Here is a 23,554-nt window from a genome sequence, read left to right on the forward strand (position 1 = left end):
TACATAAAAACTAATTTTAAAAATTTACTCATCATTCCTGTACATTTCTTTTTTAAGCATATGTTTCATTAAATTCATGAGTGATGATTACCACTCAGTCAAAATGAAGCTTTTGATAATGAAATGCATGGAATTGTATTTTTAACAACCATATTGCTTGAATTGGTATCTGACATGAGGCACATTTAAAAATACCTATATAGAATGCAATATATTGAACACAAATATTGTCATTAGTGTTAGAGACTGTAATAACCCTAATAACTGGTATTTTAGATTAGCATAAAAAAATATAATAGCAATGGGTTATAACAGTTAACAATTTTGATAAACTATCTGCTTTAGATAGAAATCTGGTAATACTACCATTCGAAGTACAGTTGAGTTTTAAGTGTAGCCTCATATGCATCCCTTTAGGAGTCTTTAGTAGTACAACAATACACTATGGAATAATAATGAAAAAATTATGTCATTTCCAAAAAAAGATGTTGATAATATTCATTCATTATTGGTCAAACTTTTCTGGGTATTAGAGAAGTGAATTAACTATAAGTGCTTGTTTCAAACCAGATTTCACACTGGAAATAAGAAAAGACATTTGCCTTCCAGGTACTTACCGATTCCATTAGACATGATGGATTTTTTGTATTATAGAGATTCTTAGAGGATGAAAAATACTGATTGCCTCCCTTCTCTAATACAGCAATAGTTCATGTCTTGGAACTAGTTTTATTGTCAAAGTGAGTAATATTTTAATATGTTTAGAGATGGCCTCATTCTTCTTGATGGAAAAATGAAATGACTTTTGACATTAGGGTGTTTTGTTATCTGTTACTTCAGTAGCATTAATATAAAAAAAAATTTGATGGTGTGTTTCAGGTGTGATTTCTGGAAATAAAATGAGAAAGAAAAAATGTCCTTATCATATTATAGTTTGATCCCTTCTTTGTAAATAGCAATTGTGTGTTAATGCAAAAGCATTTGGGCTTCCTGCAGAGTGAATGCTAAGCTAAATTAAAGGTCTGTATCAGAATGTTCTTTAGAATAGTTTTTGAATGCATCCTTTGGCACCAAAATGTTTGCTACCTTAACACACTGCAATATTTTTAATTTCTAAGCGCCCCTGGAAAACACAATATGCAATAATATTTAAAGGAAATTCCTGAGTGGGAGTAAGTCTCTGTCCACTTTAAAGGTAAGTCACATACGGTTTGATTTATCTTACCTGTAAGTGGCTGGTAAATTTGTTGAAAATTGTAATTAAAATAAATCAACTTAATGCTTAATGATGTATTTAATCCATGCACATAAATGCAACATTTTTCCTCTTCTTGTCTTAATATTCATTATTGTTACCAGTGCTAGCCAATCTAGTGCTCTCAGTAAAATTCTTACACTCTTTGCATTCTCTGTTTTTTCATCATGACATTTAAGATTTAAAAAATTGTTCAGAAGACATTCTCAGTCTCAAAGCATTTCAGTGATTACAGGGTTAAATGCCAGTGAATACTTTACATTTCCTGTGCTCATTTACAACACTGCATAACTGTTTACAGCAGTTTTGTTTTCTACTTTACCTTATGAGCTGATGAGACTATTCATTGTTTTATGGCTATTTGTAGTGCTTATATGTATGCAGTTTATAACTTTCACTGAAAAATCTGAAATAAAAGCACACATGAAGTTATTGTTAGTCCCATTTTACAGATCTGGTATTCTAGGCTCCAAAGAACTTGGACGTTGGACTCCATCTGCTTCTATTTTTGAACTGAATAAGAAAAAAATAATCAGAGTTCTGTTAAAGTAAAAACACTTGGGGCCAAGTCTCTACCTTTTCTTTGCAAAGGCAAACATTCAGGTGGAACTAAAAAGGGGATAATCAAGAAGGTCTGTTTGATAAACATAGAGATTTTAGCAGAGATACTCTGGCGTTAGTTGTTGAGGGGGATTGTTTCTTTTTGTATGTCTGTGTATTGCCAGGCTTTCAGACTCAGTACTACTCTTAATAGCACTGCTCTTAATAATAAGAGAGGCTATATGAACAAAGAAAAAGATATATGCTGTAAAACATATACTAGAGATTTACTCTAAAGAGCTGGATAGCATTACTTCTTCCCAATAACTTAGTTGTTCATCTCTCTGTGTTTGCTGGCTGAGGAAGCAATAGGTTGTGAGTAGTATAAACTTAGCTCCTGCCTAGGACTTGAAATTGCAATCTCCCTCAGAAGTGCAAAAAATTATCAGAAAAAGGCTGAAGAATCCATTGCCTTTCTGGCTTTCCTTTACCATAGCAGTTCATGTTAATATTTACATCACTTAAAGCATTGGCAGCTGAACTGATACAAAAGCTGGGCACTGACTTCAAAGTTAGAGACCCTTAGTAAATTATCTTGCTGTCAAACCCAGAATGCAGCTGTGTAGAATAATACTGAATGACAGAGTCCCAAAGGGTCTTCAGCGCAACAGTATGCAGTGTCATTGTGTCCCTCAGTTAGGGGTTTGGTTTGTAAGCAGACTCTGTCATGCTGACTCTGTGCAGTGCAAGAAAGATGAGTGACATCCATGCAAGGATCCATGCAATCCATCCAATCACATCCATGCAAGACAGACATCTGTCTGAAAAGCTGTGTAACCAGACCGTAGGAAGTGGTGAGGACAGGGATGTGTCTGCTTCTCTTTGGGATTTATGCATCTGATACAGTGCTTCCTGGAGATTCCTTCCTTTAATTGGGATTTTTAGCACTGAGCCTATTATTTTCTTTTAAAAGCAAGCATTTACCTTCCGAAGTATGTCAAGAAGAGAAGGCAGGCAGGCAGGGTTCTGTCTTCCTTCTATCTTTTCTTTTTTTGCTTTAAAAACTTTAGATATCATGTTATGTGAAACAACAACAACAAAATCCTGAAAGATCTTGTGGAATACTTAGTTTGTAAATTACTGTAATAGAAGTCACGCCACTCTTAAGGGAGATTTTATTTGTTTGTTATTGTGTAGGTTTTTATTTGTTTGTTTGCTTTATGTCAACTTCTGTATCAGTTGATCAACATTTAGACAGATCTTCAAACACTTTGGTTGAAAGACACTTCATATGCATCATTTTAAAAAAAAAACAAACATATTGTAACTCAGGGGGTTGTCCAGTTCAATGCAGGAAGGTAATAAATAACCTGTATTTGTGTAAGCAGCAGATCCAGCAGACACATCAATGAAAGCCATTTTGAAATATGTATTCAGTGCTATAGCAAAGAAAAACAGTTGAGCTGGCAAAAAGAAAAAGATGAAAAAACATCCAAGGAAATCTGTGTTGTAATAAAAAGAAGGAACAAGAGGTAGAGAAAAAGTATTTTCCCAGAAAATCGATATGGAGAAACTGCTTGTCTGCAGCTGAGACATAGTCATCAAATCTATATACTGACTAGCAAAAACATTGTATTGTTACTCTGGTATAAATCTGAGGTTATCATACTGAATTAGTATTTTAAAGAGAGACCAATTTGGAAAGACAGCACTCTTGAAGGAATTCCTACAATGAGAAAAAGTATTGTTATTTAAGGCAAAAAAGAAGCCAAGCAATTGTACTGAAAACAGTCTGCGTGTTTGAAACTGCATGAAACACTGTGCCGTTACACACTGGCTTCACTGAAATGGTGGTGAGGAGTGGGGGTGAGAAAGTTGCATGTATCTGTATAGACAGGCATGATGGATAACGTTTGCCCTTCTTCCTGGGGAAACCTTGCATGGCACACAACAGCTGTCATGTCAGCCTGAACCTGTGGACTGAAGCCTGACCATTCCCTTGGTGCCTTTAGGTTGATGGCATCAGAGGATTTACTTTACATGACATCAGTGTGCCATCCACAACAGCTTGGGCAAAAGAAAGCCTTTTCAGTTATACGAGATAGTAATCATCCCATGATAGAATCACTTCTCTAGTAATGAGTACAAAAAGTGCTATTATATTGCACTTAGAATTTAGGAAAAGAGCAATTGAAGTTGTTATGTTTCTGTGATGTCCCAAACCATAATCAATGTACCATTTTCTGTGTTATATTTAAATTTTACCTCTGTAGTGGAAAGAGTAAAGGCTTGAAAGTATTAATCATAGTTTACACACAAGGCAGGGCATATACAGAGCCTCTCTGGAATCTGAATTTTCAGCAACACTTACACAGGTCTGAACCAAAGCTCTTATTTAGATTAGAAGAATGTTTACCATGGTTTGGGGAAAGCAAAGACTAGGATGCTAAAGACAACTTGCTGGAATGAAGGAAGGTATTTCTACATGGCAATTGCTGGAAAGGAAAACAAGTCTGATCATAAAGTAGATGGAGCAGCCTCTCAGGAAATGATTGCAAATGGAAGAGAAGAAAATAAAAGAAGTTGAGTCTAAATTGTTGACAATAAAGTAATTGGTTAGCAGAAAATTGGATTTTAAGAGTGTATTTGGCCATCCGTATCTAATTAAAATAATTTGTTTCTTTATATTTTTGAGAATGTTTTAACAGGTTTACTTCTATAATAGCACTTGATAAAACGGAACATTTATTAGAGCTTTAGAAGTATCATAGTATCACAGATTTCTAGGTTGGAAGAGACCTCAAGATCATCGAGTCCAACCTCTGGCCTAACACTAAGTACTCCACTAAACCATATCGCTAAGCTCTACATCTAAACGTCTTTTAAAGACCTCCAGGGATGGTGACTCCACCACCTCCCTGGGCAGCCCGTTCCAATGCTTAATAACCCTTTCGGTAAAGAAGTACTTCCTAACATCCAACCTAAAACTCCCCTGTCGCAACTTTCGCCCATTCCCCCTCGTCCTTTCACCAGGCACGTAGGAGAACAGACCAACCCCCACCTCTCTACAGCCTCCTTTAAGGTACCTGTAGAGAGCGATAAGGTCGCCCCTGAGCCTCCTCTTCTCCAGGCTGAACAAGCCCAGCTCCCTCAGCCGCTCCTCGTAAGACTTGTTCTCCAGACCCCTCACCAGCTTGGTCGCCCTTCTCTGGACTCGCTCGAGCACGTCCATGTCCTTCCTGTAGCGAGGGGCCCAAAACTGAACACAGTACTCGAGGTGCGGCCTCACCAGAGCCGAGTACAGGGGCACAATCACTTCCCTAGACCTGCTGGCCACACTGCTTCTTATGCAAGCCAGGATGCTGTTGGCCTTCTTGGCCACCTGAGCACACTGCTGGCTCATATTCAGCCGACTATCAACCAATACTCCCAGGTCCCTCTCGGCCAGGCAGCTTTCCAGCCACTCATCTCCCAGCCTGTAGCTCTGCTTGGGGTTGTTGCGCCCCAGGTGCAGGACCCGGCACTTGGCCTTGTTGAACTTCATACAGTTGACCTCAGCCCATCGCTCCAGCCTATCAAGATCCTCCTGCAGAGCCTTCCTGCCCTCGAGCAGATCGACACACGCACTTAGCTTGGTGTCATCTGCAAACTTACTGAGGGTGCACTGGACGCCCTCATCCAGATCATCGATAAAGATATTAAAGAGGACCGGCCCCAGTACCGAGCCCTGGGGGACACCACTAGTGACCGGCCTCCAACCAGATTTGACTCCATTCACCACAACTCTCTGGGCCCGGCCATCCAGCCAGTTTCTAACCCAGCGAAGCGTACGCCAGTCCAAGCCCCGAGCAGCCAGTTTCTTGAGGAGAATGTTGTGGGGAACGGTGTCAAAAGCCTTACTGAAGTCAAGGTAGACCACATCCACAGCCTTTCCCTCATCCACCAAGCACGTCACTTGGTCATAGAAGTAGTAAAGTTGATGTTAATTTGGTAGTTACAGTCATATTTTTTTTTCTAGTACCTGTGAGCTGCAGTCAAAGAGAAGGGTCCCACTCTATCAAGATTTTTACAAACAAATAATATAAAAGCAGAAGCTGTCTTAGAGAATTCATTGTCTCAGTTTATGATGGTACCGTGAGTAGTGGGATGAACAGAGAGAGAGAGGACACGCGCAGATAGGGACAGTGAGATAACAGCAAAACAGTCACATTTTAATTTACTGTTTCTGTTTAATATTCTTGGTTTTACCCATTCTCACCTAGCAATTTACAATCCTCTCTATTCTAGTTCCATCAGAATTGTTAGATCCTTGCAAAATATCTCAGGGTAAAATTCTTACTGCTGGAATCAAAGACATCATTGCTGTTGACTTTAGTGGGGCCAGGCTGACTGTACTATGCTTTAAGATTCCATTAATTCCTATACAACTGGTGAGCTGCCATGAATAAAATGAATAAAATGTCATGAATAAAATGCTAAATTCTAGTGGTTACTTAAAATGATAGATATTATTCAAAACAAATAAGAATGCAGGATTGTTCAATAGAGTTTCATTCTCATTTTGTTTTCTATTCTATTCTGCCTTTTTTTTTTTAATAAGTAGTTTTGTTTTTTGCCTGTTCCTTTTTCTTCTTAGCTTTCTAAATGTGGATATGAAGATTCTTGACTGGATAAAGTTAAAGAAAACTGAATGTTCTTAACATGTTTCCCGTACATTAGGCAGTTAATATACTCTCAGATGTTTTAGGGTCATTTCCATACATGTCAGCCATAGGTAGGGAAGTGGATAATTTCCTACTCACCCAATGGTGCTGTCACTAGGTTCTTGGTTTGCAGATACATATATAGGACAGTAAAAACCTTTTTTAAAATCATTTTTAGGTTGGTTTAACTATAATCAATCCTTTGGTTTGTGGAAGAGTTGAGATTTGTAGTTGTGTGTGTATTATCAGATTATATTGGTATATTGTGACACCAATTCTGAGCAACTAACAGGGATCATTTATAATGTGACTCCCCTCCCTCCCCAGAAGTGTGTGTTTGTCTGTAAATTAAAATCAAGTATTTGTGGTTGAGACCAACATTGTGAACTTTTTCCAATAAAACCTGAAGCTGTAAGGCAATCAGGTAAATATATGTACAAAGCTAGAACTAAATCATCTGACTTGTATGTCATGACTTCTTATGGCCCACAACCTTCTCATCACACACAATGCAAAATAAAATAGTTTATTTTTCTTTTCTGGATGGATCTTAATTGTATATTCACAGCTTTATATGTATATTTTAGTTAAGAATGAAACTTATACAAGCTGTATGAAAAACATTTCTCAAGATTCAAGCTTTTTTTTTTTGTGCTGATTATTGTGACAAGGAAGCTTTTCTTATAAAAACTAAACAAAATAACAGATTCATTTCTTATGTATTTTTTCAGGTGGGTACATATTTAGAAATGTTTTCAATAGTCAAATTATTTCATATTATATAAATAGCACTTCACAGTTTTCAGTTTTATACAGATTCATTAGACTAGGGCTTCACAAACTGGAATAGGCACTTATTATAGACCTCATGTTCTTCATAGTACATGCAGTCTTGGAAATATGCCTACATTTTAATTAAAACCAGGGAAAAATCAGAAGTGTAATGTCTTCTCTTCCTCACAATGGCAGAGTGGCATCTTAGCCAATATCATACACTCCGAAAACAGAAAATAAAGTCATTAGTAAAAAAAAAAAAAAAACAAAAAAACAAAGATCTGTTATAAGGAAAAGACCTCCACAAATGATGTTGTTGGTTAGTAATAGATATTTAAATGTTCCAACTTTTCTGTTTCTGAAGGATGCATGTTAATGTCTTATTTTATTTATCGTAGAAAAAATCTCAACAATATTAAAATTTTTATTACCTGCAATACTGCATACTACTTAGGAAAATATTATTTCAGGTTGCTTTGGAGAGATAAGTTGTTCTTTTGAGAATGAGAAACTTCAGAGGTATAACAAAATCTTGGATGCTAGAGGTGGGATTATATATTAATTTTCAATTGATTCTTATAACACAAGACTGTTCAAGACATCACATTGTCTAGTATTTTGCCCATTCCAATGTGCAAGGCTGCTGTCATTTTGTGAGACATTTGCAATGCTTACAGTAATTCCTTTCCCTTCATTTTCAGCAAAAATGTAATTACATTCTCATAGACTAAGCTGAATAATTTATGTGCAAAATTGTTTATACCTTCAGATATTTACAGATAATTGACATTACATTCTGTGACATTATATATGAATTTTTTCTTACTTATCTGCTTATTTTTCATATATAGCAGAGGAAAAAAAAAGGACTTACACCGTAGTTTCCCAGTTTTTGGTTTTGTAACATTTCAACCCACTGAAAGAGCGTAATTAATTGTTAAATAAACTTTTTTTTTTTCATAGTGAATTTCACTCAGTTCTTTTTCTCATTCTTGTTGTATATATTTATTTCTTTTTAGAGCTAGAGTTGCAGTCCATGTTGATTTGGTTTTAAATGCTTACTCAATTTTTGTTTTTTATTTAACTAGAATACTTTGTAATGAAATTCACAGTAGTTATGGGAGTGCTGAATTCTTTGAAATTAAGCCCAAATATTTGATTTTATTTTTAATATTCTTTTCTTGATGGATAGACACAGTGAATGATAATTAAAAAGATTACTCTCTTCTTTTTATTTATATATATATTTATTATATATATTATAAATATATATATAAATATATATATATTTATTTATATATTATATCTTTTTCTTTTTATTCTTATTTTATGCAAAACATGCATTAAGAAATTTATTCTGTAGAGTTTATAGTATTTATCCCAGTCTGAGAGCTTCTCTAACTATATTCCACATTATTTGGAGAGCACATCCAGTGGTCACCATAATATGCAGCAAAGAAAATGAGAAATCATCAAGTTAGTTAAAAAAAAAAAAAAGTTGAAAAATGCTCCAAAAGCACATAGGTAACACATGTTTCAAAAATAATGTTAAATCTGACAAAAAGGCAATCAAGTCTGGTAGGATGTTGATACAGTTCAATTCCACTGACAATCGGAGTTGTTATAATCTGTGCATGTTGAAGCTCGTGAACAGCAAACCACTGTATCAAAGAGGCCTACAAACAGGGTATTACAATAATCCGGACTTGATGTTATAAGAAACATGAATCAAGAGCTCAGCACCCTGTGGAGACAGTAAGCTTTAATCTTTACCCACTACTAAATTCCTGAGATGGTATTAGGTGCTTATGACTCTCAAAGTCTTATCATGTGTACTGAGCTGAAAACAGTAACTTTTCTGTTGACATTATTTAAACCATGTAAGATTCTACTTACTCTACTTCAATTAAATGATCTTTAAAGCTCTCTTTTTATATCGATTAGGATTTCTCAAGCTGTCATTCATAGCTCACTCATATTTCCAGCACCAAGATCAATACAATTAGTCTTTTTCCTCACCTTTCTAGAAATGATACTTTAAAATAGAAATGACAGTAGTGTTCTAAGAACGATTTTTTTCAAAACAAGGTAAAAGGCCCTTTGGAGAATTTTAATGCTCCTTTTTGTGTTAAGATTATGACAGAAGAAAAGGTCCCAACACTCCTTCCATGATGCAACCTCGATTACAGACCTGGAGTAGCAACCAGAACTTAATGTAGTTAGGTCAGTATTAAAGAGGAAGTAACTACAGACCTTAAAAGGATCTATTTTCTTCCCTGAAATCATATAATCTGTTGCAATGGGAATCTTAAATGGCATGGTTTTTTTTGTGTTGTATTACCAATATTATTTTACAGGGGAAAAAGAAAAAAAAAATACACATAGAACATCTCTTCTCTGAGACGTGCTGTATTTATAAGAGACATGCATGATTGTGCAATTGCCCACTTCCAGACATGAAAATTTAACTTTCCCTGAGCATGAGCTAAAGGTTAATTCCTATTTTATTTAAGGGAGAATTTCATGGAAAATATGTCAGAGAGAAGATAGGAAAGGAAAGGAAAGGAAAGGAAAGGAAAGGAAAGGAAAGGAAAGGAAAGGAAAGGAAAGGAAAGGAAAGGAAAGGAAAGGAAAGGAAAGGAAAGGAAAGGAAAGGAAAGGAAAGGAAAGGAAAGGAAAGGAAAGGAAAGGAAAGGAAAGGAAAGGAAAGGAAAGGAAAGGAAAGGAAAGGAAAGGAAAGGAAAGGAAAGGAAAGGAAAGGAAAGGAAAGGAAAGGAAAGGAAAGGAAAGGAAAGGAAAGGAAAGGAAAGGAAAAAAGGAAAGGAAAAAAGGAAAGGAAAGGAAAGGAAAGGAAAGGAAAGGAAAGGAAAGGAAAGGAAAGGAAAGGAAAGGAAAGGAAAAAAGGAAAGGAAAAAAGGAAAGGAAAGGAAAGGAAAAAAGAAAAGAAAAAAGAAAAAAGAAAAGAAAAGAAAAGAAAAGAAAAGAAAAGAAAAGAAAAGAAAAGAAAAGAAAAGAAAAGAAAAGAAAAGAAAAGAAAAGAAAAGAAAAGAAAAGAAAAGAAAAGAAAAGAAAGAAAAGAAAAGAAAAGAAAAGAAAAGAAAAGAAAAGAAAAGAAAAGAAAAGAAAAGAAAAGAAAAGAAAAGAAAAGAAAAGAAAAGAAAAGAAAAGAAAAGAAAAGAAAAGAAAAGAAAAGAAAAGAAAAGAAAAGAAAAGAAAAGAAAAGAAAAGGAAAAGAGAAAAGAAAAGGAAAAGAGAAGAGAAGAGAAAAGAAAAGAAAAGAAAAGAAAAGAAAAGAAAAGAAAAGAAAAGAAAAGAAAAGAAAAGAAAAGAAAAGAAAAGAAAAGAAAAGAAAAGAAAAGAAAAGAAAAGAAAAGAGAAAAGAAAAGAAAAGAAAAGAAAAGAAAAGAAAAGAAAAGAAAAGAAAAGAAAAGAAAAGAAAAGAAAAGAAAAGAAAAGAAAAGAAAAGAAAAGAAAAGAAAAGAAAAGAAAAAAGAAAAGAAAAGAAAAGAAAAGAAAAGAAAATTAATAAAGGACAAAGGAAAATAGTCATAGACACAGGTGATCCTAATGCTTGTGGAAGAACATCCACATGTTCTGGTGTTAGAATTAAGGACTTCCATATCTTTCTAAACACTGATAGTGTACAGTTCTCTTCAGTTAAGTGAAAATTAAAGTAAATTTCCTGTGATACTCAGTACCTTATCAGAGTGTGAGAAAAGTGCACACAGATAATCTTTTATGCAGTCTTATTACGTAAACAATTTTCATGTTGGAAAATGGTGTGTGTGTGTTCTTGTTTGTTTATTTTTTTACTACTAGGAGGAGGAGGCCATTTTCACAGCATTTCAGGATAGTTTTTGGCTTCATTTTTTTTTTTTTAATAGCTATGAAGTTAGGATGTTGCCGCATTGCTTATTTTGCAATTATTTTGAAAAATTGAGTGTTTTGATCAGAATGACTTTTTTTTTTTTTACCGCAACAATATTATTCTGCCTTCAAAAAATACTGAAAACTCTTTGATCAGCTCTCAAGTCAGCTTTAAAGAATACACTTAATAATCTTCTGCTATGCACCCCAAATTATATATGCTATAACTTTGGAAACTTATGTTAGATGAGATAATGACAATAGAGGGCAATCAAGCCTCTCAGAAGTTGAGCTGAATGATATTTTTCTTTTACATGATTTGTTCCTCAAAAATGCACTTTCAAAATGCTGAAGTGAGAATGCAGTGCTGAAACAGTATTTTGAAATACTGAGAAATGTTTCAACAGTTGCAATAAAAGCCAGGAAATGAAGGACTACATTCACAAAACTGCCAAAGAGTGAAAATGACAATTTATCCTCATTTCCCTCAATATCTCATAGCTTAAGGTATTCTCCTGTGAAATAGAAGACCACGTTTCAGATCTCTTTTCAGCAGTTTTTACCCATCGTATGCCTCCTACCAGGAAAATTTCCCAGGCTCCTGACTATAGCGTTTTCATTTTGGGGATCCAGTAGAAGCAGCTCACACAAAGTAACATCTATCAGTGCATTTGTGAATTATTCAGTTTAGCATGAAGTCTAGTTAGAAAGCCTTCATCACTATGGTAGGTCATCTCACACAGAGGAAGGATATGAGTCTAAATTTTTTGTATTTTTAAACCTTGGGTTAAAAGGAGAGAGAGAAAACAGAGGGCCCTATTCATCTTCCTTCTAGCAGCTTCTTTTTTTATTTTTTTTTTTTTATTTTTAACATGCTCAAAGATTAAATATGCAATTTCAGGACAAGTGAAATTAGACCCACAAATATTCCTGGTAGCCTTAATTAACAAATTGCATGAGCTGTTGGTAGGAGGAAAGGACTTTTTGTACTCTCAGTAGCTATTTTAGCATTTTGCAATGGTCTGAAACCCAGGTCTACACTTTTTTAAAGTTGATACTACATGTAAAAGTTTGATGAGCAAGGGAACACTGCAGATGTTCCCATATGTAGGGGAAAATGTCAGCTAAGTTTTTCCTTTATGTGGCGAAGGAAGGTATGGATTCCAGTCAGAGGTGGCTAGGAAGATGTATTTAATTATTTATTTATTTTTAATCAAAGGGAAAGTCAGTTCAGCTAAATGAAAACCAATGACTAATTTTGGCAACAATGGCAAACACTGTTCTATGACTTCTCTATGGAGACGCTCCAGGGACATGGGAACATTTTTCTGACAGTAGTCCCAATGTACCTGAATGTGTGTGTCTGAACTAATAATAGAAAACCAAGGCAAACCAAAACAACAACAAAAAAGACCACCCACCAACCAGAAAAAAAAAACAAACCCACAACCAAACCCCAAACCTAAAAACTTTGAGTGCATCTTGTAGTTGTTTTTTCAGCTGAACATAGCATTATGCATAATAGGTATTTTATAACAGTAATGTAAATAACAATGGAAACCAAACAAACTGCATCTTTCTAAAATACTTTTGTGCACAAGTAAAGATCATAATTACATATCGTATTTCACATTAAACCAAGTAGGAAGTACAGAGACATTCTTAGATATAAAAAGATACCACACATCTGTTTTCTAATCCCTGATATTTGCAGCTGTAGGGAAGTGCTTATAAAATCTGACATTCTTACAGTATTCAGGAAGAAGGTGCCATAATACATACAAAAACTGTACAAAGAGCACACAATTTTTGAGCAGACTTGCTATATTTCTCAGCTAATTTTCAGAAAGCTTATTTAAATTAAAACAGATTTTTACTGTACTTTTCTCTTAAAAGCAGAGTCTACAGGAAGTCATAATTATAATATTAGTAAGTGATAATGGTTTTAATCTGTTATTTCCAATTTGACTCTATATAATGTGAGGATAACCAGCAAGAGTCTTCTTATTGATGGTCCTGGAAGGATAGTAAGCCCTGTTAGGTATGATACCTTCACACAGTTCTGGTACTCAGTGATAGTCCACATGTCTTTCATTCACTCCAGTGAAAGCTGAGGGACTAGAGGACTGCATCTTGCTTTGAAAATGTCTGAATGCACTTCTCATGTTATGCACTAGAAGAATTAGCTTTCAACTAAATATGTAGCTCTGTTACATTAAGTATTGTCTCTCCATGATTTAATTGTGTTGTAGGAATTAGGCTGTACAAAGATGGTTTCTTAGTTTATAGCAGAGCTGAAGGGCATTATTATCCATTGTCAGTGATGTGAACTACTAACGGTCTGTGGTGAAAAAACGGAATTGGTAATATCTATTTACTGCAAAAAATGATTAGATTAATGCTGTAACAGCTTCTATTCATTTTCCTTTGTTGCAAATGTATGCTGAATAAGAGAAAGAGAGCATAAGAGCCCCCAGAACATTAAATGCTGGGTATTTATGACTGTCGCTACACAGAAGCGATCAGTAGGTTCTGCTGCAGCCACTCCCAGTTTCTCTGTGTTCAGGGCCTGCCCCTCTACCTTTCCTCCGGATAAGGGGGCTTGGAAACCTACACCCAGGCTTTGCCACTGTCTGTGGCAGTCTAGATTTTTGGTGCATTAGAAGCACATAGAGACATGATAGGGGAGCTGATGCCTCAGGACCCACTGGAAGGTTTGCTTAATGCTAGGCACACCTGAGGAAAAGTATGTAGATTTTCCTTTTGGTGGAGGAGGAGTTCAGTTTCATTTCTTCCCCTAGACTCAGATTCTTGAAGGGAAGCTCATTTCTGATGAAGAGCAATTTCCACATCTTCTCTCTAATGAACATACAATTTTCTGTGTGTCCAGAGTAGATCCAAACAATAGATTTGATATTCAGCAATTATGTATTTTTATTTTTTGTCATCTTCCAATTGGGAGCACTGAGGTCAGAATTCAAATGGTATATATTTAAATACAGTTCAGCCCTGCAAGAGCTACTGTTGCTGTAATACTTCAATTGCATGGAGTTTAATTATTCTTCTGGAGAATTTGTCTTTAAAATGAAATGATGGCCTGCAAAAAATGCTACAATAGACACACATTTATTCCATGTGGTTACTGGTTTTGCTGCATAGCTGTCAAATAAATAAATACATAAAAAATTCACTGAGTTAGGAAGGGCTATCCTTAAATAAGGAAAATGATTGCAGATTGTTATTTCCAACCAGATCATTATTGTGCATTTATTCTTAACTGCCCTCTGTTATAGGTTTCATTATGCTGTCTGTTAGAAATGACAGCCTGACAGCTCTGTTGTTTCTCTGAGTCGGTTTTATCTCAGTTATTGAATACTCAAACCTCATTAACTTGCTGCGAGGCCTCCAGAACTGCATGGATTGCTGTCTGCAAATATAAGTGTTTAGTAACAAGTACTTTTGCATGAATTTCATCATTCTGATGGGTATTAGGGGATAAAAAAGTGTTTTAGCATGGAAAAAAAAGGGGCTGTTAGTCCAGGTAATACAATGACTACTTGATATGTGTATAATATTTGTGAGTGATTTTTGACATATAACACAGGTTTTGATCCATTAAAGGAACTAAATACCTTTTCAAATCATCTCCAAAATCCGGGCCTGCAGCTAGTCTACTCTTCTTTTTGTTGCTTTACTTTAGGGCAGCTGGATTATTAGAGCATCATGTCTACTGTTACTTAACAGTACCTCATGTATGTGTCAGTAAAAATGATCTAACCTGGCAACAAATGTTCTGCAGTGCAATACACCTCATTCCAGAGTGTATCCTGTGCCCAGACTGGTCTGTGTTTATGCTCAAGGGGATCCCAATCACTGTTCTATACTCTTTTGCAATTGCTCCTAATAGTCAACTCAGGTTTGAGAATATTTTTGAGCAATCAAAAATGTCTAGCCAAAAAGCAGTTTGCTTATTTTTGCACACTCATTTCAGGTTATGAAGAGAAATGTATGTATGCAAGGGCCACTAGCAGTCTAGCAGTTCACAGAATGTTCAATAAATATTCCTGAATTATTATTATTTTTTTAAACAACTAGAAATGCCACTGATGGCACTATTTAAACACTGAAGACTTCATATGTCCTCTACTGTCTTAAATATTTATGAAGGCAATATACTCTGTTGTGAGCTGAGTGTTTAAAAGACAACTCAGTGATCTATATGCAAAAGTTTTTTTTTTAGTTTATCTTTGTGCTTCTTTTAGCCTCTTACAATTTCTATAAAGGCTGATCTAGCACTCCTTTTCAGAGCTTAAGGCTGTTTTATGTTTCAGATTGTTCACTGCAAGTGACTGAAAACATGTCCAAGGCTGGCAAAGGATGAGTCTGACAGTGCCTTGTTTTCACTGCTGCATCAACAGAAGGAAGAAGTGAAAAATCTCCAGTAAAAGCTCTGAGGTGAGACTTCCCAGGCTATTTTGCGAGCCCTTAGGTTCAGCCTATCCAATTGCACAGCACAAAATCACGTGGGATGACTCCTTCCCTTTCTCCATGTCTGTATTTACCTCTCTTGCTATATACTGTAGAGAAGATATAGAAGCAAACCTTGCAGACATCTCCCTGTTAAATAATATTTGCCATTAAAGTGATTTCAAAATAAAATGCTTGAGTTTTGGGGACTGAATATATCTTAAAATGTGGTTGTCAGTCTGAATCTAATGATGATGTGCATAATTACCACATTTGGTTTTTTTTCTGTTACCATCATATTTGATGGTGAAAGCAGAGCCATATGTGAAATTTTGATATGCCAGCATTAGATTTATTCTAGCACATTTAATTTATAGCAAATATAATAGAGAGTCTTTATAGCAGAACTCTTAAACTTACATTTTGACCAATTACTTTAACAAGTATGAATGAGTGGTCTTACACCTACATCACAAAAACTACAAAAGAGCACAGATAGTATCACTCTCCTTAGGAAGAAATTATGGCGTGTGGGGGGAGATCTGTGTGGCACTGTGTGTAATTTCTTTCCAGATCAGGAGTGAGGTGTCTTGTCAGGACAGTAAAAGAAAACTCCAGCATTTTACTGCTGAACTGTACGTGTCAATGACTGTGAACAGCGTGTCAGCCTTCAAGGCTATAAATCCAGCACTTCTGTTTTATAGGGAACAACCACCCATTCACATTTTGATTCCAAGGTGATAGATGTAAAAATAGTATCAAAGCTTTCAGCTAAACAAATCAAGGTATCATTGTGTAATGCTATGTAAGTGGCTCAGGTAAGTAACACTAAATCTTTTAGTGACATTCAAAAGATTTCTATCAGAGACAAACCTGTAGTCTCATGAGTTCAGGTTTCTGCATTGCTCGAGTTTCACAGGTTAAAATGATCTAATTCATTGCTTAAAATTGTTCAGATGCAGCACGAAGGAAACATTGAGGGTGACCACTGAGGGTGCTTGTTGCATGTATGGCAGCACAAACTTGATGTTCGTCTCCTATAAAGTTTTGGCCTTGTGAATGAAATGGAATTTTTCATAGGTAAAGAAGTCTTTGCCTATGGATTGGTCTTGTTTCATGCTGTTAGGTAAAATTAGGACTAAGTAGTGTAAATACATGATGTGGTCAGATATTTCCAGCTTCTACATCTGATTTTGGTGTAATCATTCAAAATTATAACAGCTACTACTTTATATTAGTCATTGGCTCTTTAAATAGCACTGCTGTCATGTAAAAATATCTTCAGTATTTTAGGGCAATTATAGATGTAACACTACAGGTGAAGTAGAAAAGTTTTCTCAACCCCATTATGCACCCAAAGAAACTGAAGCACAAACCTGTTGAAACCATTGTTTTCAAATACAACACCCTTATATTAGGCACTGTAGTGTCAGATTTTGCAGGTCAGAAGACCATCTACAGCTTTTATTGAATAATAAGTGCCTTCATTTGTGTGAGACTATCCAGTAAAACCATGCATTTTAAAATACTTCATTTATTCAAGAGCACATACATTTTTAGAATACTTTTTTGTGACACTTAGGAATGTATGTCAGCTTTCTGATAAGAGTACACCTCTATGTAAATAGAATGTTAATTAAGTACATAAACATGTCCTAATATTCATTTCATACATATGTCTCAAGAAATGAAATAAAGACTGAAATGCCTTGATAAATATATGTGGTAAAAGACATAGACACAGCAGGACAGAAAGACATATGGCAATATGTATGAAGAACCTTACTTGACTAAAAGAAATAAATGGCATATGCAGTTTAGACACCTGAGTAGGGACAGTTTAGATGAAGATGAAAGATAGGCAAATTAAAACCTAAAAATCACTGAAAATTGTTATAGGCCTCCTAGGCAAGACTTAGAAAGAAGAAGAAGATAAGGAAAGCCTATAAAAAGGATAGATCATTAATCATTGGAAATTCAATTAGTTAATATTGACTGGGCTGGCAATTATGGAATTGATAAGAAAGGGTATCGCTTCCTGGAGGTAATGCAACACTCTGTTCTGATACATTTTGTGGACTATCCAGTAAAAGTACAGGCTATTTTATACTTACTCCTAATATTGCTGGGAAATAAGACAAGGATGATAAATAAGATAAAAGTTGAGAGTCGTCTAAAGTCTAGTGATCACAATGTCATCAGAACTTCAAATGCCCTTGAGGTTATAAATGTGAAAGGCAATATCTCAAAACCACTGGACTTTAAAATATAAATAAATAAAAATAGAGAGTGAGTGAATGTGGAATGAGTTGAAAAAAAGTTGATTAAAATCAATTTCAGTTTCAGGAATTTAGTATGAAAAACTAGCTAGATAGCAGAGAGGCAGCCCTGAGAGCTGGCCCTCAAGAGACCTTGTTTCATGAGAAACGGCTAGGTTTTTATTCTCCTTGATGGTGGATACCAGGTGTATTTTAGAAATAATTTGTGTGGTCTCTTGGGAAATATACCAGCCATACAATTCTTTCTCATGAAAAACCTTGTCTGTTCCTCCAGAAGATCCTGTTTACTTACACGGATGCCTGAAAATGAGATGTTTTAATAATAGTTCAGAGGGAGCAGATTACAATAAAGAATTTTACTTCTAGAAAAGAAGCAAAAAGAAAGATGTATTTGCTGAAAACGCTAATGACTTTGCATACATTCCTGTTAGAATAAGATTAATTTCATGGTCACAAAAACAGCACTGCAACTATCTTCAGTTACATGACATGAATGGGTTGATAAGAGGAAAGCAGTAAGCTAAGCATATCACTGAAGGCAATTTTTCTATTAAAAAAAAAAGATACAATCTCAGAATTTCATAGGACAAGGAAGGCAGGTATTTGCTAGGACTAAATTAAAAACAGTGTTTGTTGCCATTTTTTCTTTTACTTAGTAGCTTTCATCTTCTCTGGTCTTGCTAATAGCTACCACTCAGGAATGTGAAATCTGCTAGAGTGCAGGTGGTAGAGTCAAAATTCTCTTTTTTTTTTTTTTTTTTTCAGAAGGACAAAACAACCATAATGAGCAAAGACATTTGGTCTGCCCACCTTCTAAGACAATAATTCCCAGTGTTACAATCTGCATATGATTAATAGCTTGGTGGCTGAAGTACTGTCATGAAACACGAAACACAAGAAAACTGGGCTCCAATTCACTACTGTGGATGAAGGAATTGAACTCTAAAGCCTCTTGTTCTGAGTGAATGAATTCTTGGATCACTGGGCTATTGAACAGAAATAGCAGGGATTCATTTTCAAAGATTCAAGAAATTCTATGAAAGGAGTTTTATCTTTCTTACAAAGTGAAATGAAAATTAACTTTAAAACAAAATTTATTTTTATATAAAATGCATTTTTTTCCCATTTATGTTTGGTACTTATATTTAGGAAATGGAAAATACACAGCATTTCATTAAAATCTTCTCTGCACCATTTTTATTTTAATTAAATTTTTTTTTTGCTTTGGTTTATTGTCTTTTTGACTCAGCAGTTGAAGGGAAGAATCCATTAATCCTCTAAATTTAGGAGTGACAAAAATTGGAATGCCAATCCACTGCTGTGGAGAATGTGGAATGGAATGAAAGTGTGACAAAGTTTTTAGTTGTGGCTTTATATTCCAAGTATTTTAAACATGTTCTTTACCAGTAAGATAGCTCTAAGTTTTAGTTAGACGGTTTCCCAGGCTAATAACTCTTGCTCAAGTTGTTTATATACCAGAGCTTCCTGCTATGAGCCCCGTTTGTATTTCATAATGGCTGGAACTGGAACTTTGGCCTTTTAATCTACAGTGATTTTGCAAATTACATCAGCTTCAGATCCTGTGTTTGACAGGACTTTAACATACACATTTTTCAAAAAGTTTGCTTTTACAATGTTCTTTACAGAAGTCTGTGCATGCTAACGAAATAAAAAGTTATTGAGGAAGAGTAATTCAGGTATAAAGCTCAAGGAGCAAACAGCTAATCACATTTCTTTAGTGTAGACTGAAGTTTAAAGCAACATCAATTGTAATAAGACATTGTCAAAACAGCCAAGATATTCTTAATAGCATTAAAAACATATTAGGCTTTATGTCTAGTGAACAATACCGTTAAACTCTTTGTCTCAAGCTTGTAACATAAAATCTGAAAATAATTTTGCATTTCTTGAGTGGCTTGGGTAATGAATCACCCAGGATTATTTGTTAAAAAATGTGTGATTTATTTTCTTCCAGAATGATAGCTTGCTTTTTTTTAAAAAAAAAAAAGTTTTTACAGTTTCAATTAAATTGCAAAATGCTGCAAAAGCCATGAAGTAGGCAGTTTCACCCAGAAAATATTGATTTCTACCAACAGCTATTTTAACAGTTGTATGTATAATGCCTCAGTGATGCTATATGCAAATACTGTTTATGAAACACTGTGTAATAACAGAAGGATTAGTAAAACAGTGAGTGAAATTGTTACAGCAAGAAGAGACAAGCAGCCAGGAACTTTTTAAGGTTAAGCAGTACTGAAGCCTTTAAGAGACTGCTGTAAGCAAAGGAAAGGACTCCTATAATATAAGCATGAGCACAAGGGGAATTATTGCTAGACAAGTCACTGCTTTAAAACCGTTTGCCATGCTGTTGCAATTATTCTTGAGGGGCTTTCTGTAAGAAGAGGATTTGCAGTCAGTCAAGCTGACAGTCAAGCTCTGGGCTGAAAGAACTAGACCTGCTCTCAACAACTTAAATTTATGAAAATAAGATAAATACATTGGGCCTGTCATTTGGGGGATTCAGATGCATGGTAATAGTTGGAGGTATGCTCAGCAATGGCTTGGCTGGAGGCCTATGTCTCCTCCTCTTCATTGATCTGTGATGAGACCACAGATAAGGGAGGAGTAGCCATGTCAGTAGGTTAGTGAATATGTTGCTCTGAGGCAGAGGCAGAGTTTTGAGTCAGATTAAACTGTCTTAGAAAGAGTTGAGCAAAACTCTTGTGTATGTGTTTTGATGTGTCACTATCCTATTCATGTTATGCTATTTTACCAAATTGTGTTCAAAAGTAGATGTAAGCGTATGGAATACTGTAAGGGAACTGTGGTACTGTGGCTTCTGAGGTTTGCAGTATTCAGCACAGCCTGCCAACTTCTGATGCATTTCACTGCTGATGCTTGGGTTTGGCTTAATCTGAGACTTTTTCTGGAGGTCATCTGGAGGTAATTCTCTGTCCTGGTGGGAAATATGATCATTTCCATGATTGAATTTTTGTCAGGAGAAGCAGAAGTATACAGAATACAATGAGTAAATGAAAGCAGTAAATTTAGAATGGGACAGCAGACTGGGAAGAATTTATCAAATGTCAGAACTCCACTAAATTCTTAGGTTTAGCATAAGACTTCTACAGGCAACACCATCAATGCTTAGTCTGTTGAACCTTGTGCTGATTCTTGAGTCAAGGTCCATGACCCAAGATTCAGTGAAAGATGATGTGCCTGACACAAGTGGCCATGCTGGAATTAGTATAGCTAAACCAGCTTGTGGCCAGGATAATGATGTCCTTTTTCTAATCTTACCACTGAAGGATTTGGTAACAAAATCTATATAGTTTTCAATCTCCTAATCTGAGAAAAGTATAGACAGAAAGAAGGAAGAAAAATAATAAATTGAATGGTTATAGCAGAGAAACTTCTCAGTGATTTTGGCTTTGAATAGTTGCCTTACAATTTTATACCCATTTATCACATCAAATTAATTTTGCAAATTAACCTGTGGTACTACAGAATATGGATTATCTCAGTTATGGAAATGTGGTTTCTATTAGTATTCCATTACTATACCATCCCACTTATGACTTTTTAGTAATAAGGCATAACTTTCACTGATATTATCAAACCCAAAATCACTCATTCTACTCCACATCATTTTATAGAAGCTGTTAGGTGCACCTACTTAGAACTTATACTAAGGTTAAATAATATTTCAGAGAGAGATACTTTATTTCTGGAAAAAAATTATGAATGTGTAGAAATTATGAATTGATGGCGTATAGATGCTATGGTGATAGGTCTCTCATAAAGGTTTATTTAATTGTAACAGTGAGCTTTGGTGTAAGAAATGATAATAGTATTATTTCCCTCTGCATGGCATGGAATATTAATTATTTACTTTGGATAATCTGACCCTGTTAGTTTTCAAATATCACTCCTCACTAGGACCCTCCTTGATGCTTTCGGTTTCTTCTTGCAAAACTTAATCACAAGGCTATGCCATTTTTTCTAGCCAGGGAATGCCGACACAGGTGAATGCAATACCATGCAGCTATACTGATGAGTGCTTATTGGAAACAGTAAAAAATAAAAAGGCATATTGTCTTTGCTAAGTGAGACGAGATGATATTACTATTCTGCTTCCAGTCCCTGGGCTATCTAGCATTGTACAGCATTGTGCTATGTACACAAATTATGTTTTTTGGGAGGGGAGAGTGAAAAAGAGAGGGAACAGAGAGATCTTTTGTTTTAGACCAACTGACTATGGTCATGAAATAGAGTCAAGCGTCATAGCTGTTGCAATATCAGCAAGTGTGTGTGGATTTATCAAAGGTTTGAGTTTTTTAGGGACTCTTTCTAGCAGATTCCATGTTTACCCAATTCACCTCAATATTACTCAGTCTTTCATACTCTCAGTATTCACTGGAGCTTCCTCACCCTGACTTTTTGCTGTGGGATTGTTTGTCTCAGGTGCACAAATGTTGACTATAACAGCTTAAAATATTTATGGGCAGTTGAACACCCATTATGAGTGCTTTTTGAAAGAGATCATATGGCTTTTCAAAACACGTTCATAGAGGCAGCCAGAACTGTATTTTTTAACTATGGACAAGGCATGATAGTCATTTTAAGAACCTAAATTTGAGAAAGTAGTCACTGGCACCAGAGGAATAGCAGTCATCTTTACAGCAGGCAATTAACATGTGTGACTCCGGAATCCTCTCTGGGTTTATGTGATAAAACACTGAGAGGCTGATTGCACTGCTTTTCCCCCACAAAATGTAGCTTCCCTTTGATTCTGCGGAAATTCCTAATTCCCTGTTTGATTATAAGGTCCTGCACAAATCCTCAAGAGAGGTAAGCAGAGGTCCCTGTATGTTGGGTCTGTCACAATTTTCTTATAACAGCTCTATTATGGATAATTCCCTGGAAGTCAGCTGTAAAGCTCAGCAGGTCCCCTCCTGATATCCTTCACATTTGGATAATTAACTGAGCTGTTTGAACAACAGAAACTTTATAATGTGCAGCAGTGGGAGTCTTGCAGCTGATCAGCTTTACCTTCATCAGCACTTGTCATTTTAACACTTGAAGGGTAATGTTTCAGGATGAATATAATCTTCAAGCGGGAGAAGAAAAGATTTAAAATGTACAGGAAAATAAAGGCCTCAATAAATTTATTATGCAGGCTGTAATACGCCTTGTGCTGTGTTGCTCATGTACTCTGTGTTGCTGTATAAGAGGGATTTAGTCAACCTTGTTTCTGCACAAAATAGGCTTTGCTTGATTGCAAGGAAAAAACAAGTAACGAATCCTCATGGAAACCCATCCTCGACATCCTGAGAAATAGCAAGCATAAAACCTTCGTGCTGATCACAGCAGTCTTTTCCAGATAAAACTTAATTTGTTTAGAGACAGTAAAATGAAATATGCCCTAGCTTCTTATTTTTTGCTCAATTCATCTGATAGTTAAAAATGATTCAAGTACCAAGCCTTTCACTGGAGCTTAAAGGAGCAGTGTGGTCAGGACCTACTGAAATGGGGTAATGGTACAACTAGCTTCCTGGGTAGAGGGAGATCTTTCAGCAAACCAAAAGTAATGTCTGAGAATCTTCCAGAAAAAAAAATCTTATAGGGAAAGCTCCCCTTGTTCCTTTCCCTACATGATCTCACGCTTC

General features: G+C 35.5%; 1 long non-coding RNA gene across 1 annotated transcript in view; it reads left to right on the top strand.

Moving 5' to 3' along the window:
- The first annotated feature begins 1,116 nt into the window (after positions 1 to 1,116).
- The window catches only part of LOC125184564 (uncharacterized), a 52,299-nt gene continuing 29,861 nt past the window's right edge, over positions 1,117 to 23,554 (top strand). Inside the window, exons 1-2 of the long non-coding RNA XR_007168780.2 lie at positions 1,117 to 1,195; positions 15,471 to 15,594. This is a non-coding gene — a long non-coding RNA (uncharacterized lncRNA). The remainder of the gene's footprint in view (positions 1,196 to 15,470; positions 15,595 to 23,554) is intronic.

Source organism: Anser cygnoides, chromosome 4 (assembly GCF_040182565.1).
Source record: "Anser cygnoides isolate HZ-2024a breed goose chromosome 4, Taihu_goose_T2T_genome, whole genome shotgun sequence".
NCBI lineage: Eukaryota > Metazoa > Chordata > Aves > Anseriformes > Anatidae > Anser > Anser cygnoides.